Here is a 1,336-nt window from a genome sequence, read left to right on the forward strand (position 1 = left end):
ATGTGCTATGGCAGGATGTGAAAGAAGCAGCATGATTAGAGATTGGGAGAAGCATGGAATCTGGTCAAAGCATGCAAAGAGCAAGTGGTGGCAGAGGGAGTGATAAGACCAGCTCAACATTGCCCATGAAAGGCCCCGTATGCTAAAATAAAAATTTGGATTTTATTCTATTGGCAATGGGGAGCTATTGGAAGCTCTTAGGCAGAATATGGCACTTTTGATCTGTTTTTAGAAAGAAGAATGCTGGTGGCCATGGAGAGGAAGATGGAAGCTGGAAGTACCTGGAAGTAGAAAAGTAGTTGGGATATTTTGCAATAATCCAAGGGGAAAATGCTAAAGGCCTGAACCAAGACAGTCATGGTAGGGATGGAGAGCAAGGATTGGGGTTAGGAGATTTCTTCATGTATTTGCATGTCATCCTTGCGCAGGGGCCATGCTAATCTTCTCTGTATCATTCCAATTTTAGTATATGTGCTGCCGAAGCGAACATGGGGTTAGGGAGATTTCTGATAAGAGGCTAAACAACTCAATGACTAAGGAGATATGGAACATGAAGAAGAGGGAGGAGTTGAAATTGATTTCCAGGGTTCTAAACTGGACGATTGTGTGTAGTGGTCACAGACAGCAAACAGGGAAATATGAGAGGAGGGGCAGGCTGGGGAGCAGAGGATAGGCTCAGTTTAGGACTCATTGATTCTGAGCGAATGAAAGGTATTCAGATGAAATGACCAGATGAGACAGGATAGGCTCAAGTCTTAGTGAAGAGTTTAGGCTGGAGGTGCTCCAGTGCAAGCCAGGGGCATTTGGGCTCAGACTAACTGAACCAGAGAGAGGGTATAGAGGGAGAAGAGAGCTGAAAATGAGAGGCCGGCAGAGGAAGGGGTGAGGGACATCAGAGGCTGGCAGGAAAAGAGTGATATCCATGGGACCAGGAGAGTGGAGGCACTAAAGGAGAAAGGGTTCCACGCAGCTGGAAGGGCTTGGAGTGGTAAGGGCATGAAGACAGGAACCAAACAATAGTTTAAAGACAAGGAGGTCATTGGTGACTTTAGCCAGAGAAATCTCAAAATCAGCCAAAGGCTGTATCTCCATTCAACCCATGGACTGGCATCTGTTTGCATGGAATGGAGGGAAGAGGGTTGAGAAGTCCACAGGAGTTGCGGAAGTGGAGGTGGTGAGTGTGGCTGGCTCCTTCAGGAAGCTCTGGGGAAGGAGAGAGAGGGTGGTGTCTATGGGACTGGCAGGGTCTTCCCGGAGGTAGTGAGAAAGTGAGTCTGTCTAAAACCTTACTCTAGTGTCTCTCCTTCAAGAAGTTCTGGGGAAGGAGAGAGAAGGT

General features: G+C 47.4%; 1 non-coding gene across 1 annotated transcript; it reads right to left on the bottom strand.

The window, feature by feature from the left end:
* Positions 1 to 383: 383 nt before the first annotated feature.
* LOC140607600 (U6 spliceosomal RNA) lies at positions 384 to 488 on the bottom strand. The gene has a single exon (XR_012009567.1). It is a non-coding gene; the product is annotated as a U6 spliceosomal RNA (small nuclear RNA).
* Positions 489 to 1,336: the final 848 nt, after the last annotated feature.

The sequence above is a fragment of the Canis lupus genome, chromosome 16, assembly GCF_048164855.1.
Source record: "Canis lupus baileyi chromosome 16, mCanLup2.hap1, whole genome shotgun sequence".
NCBI classification, from domain to species: domain Eukaryota; kingdom Metazoa; phylum Chordata; class Mammalia; order Carnivora; family Canidae; genus Canis; species Canis lupus.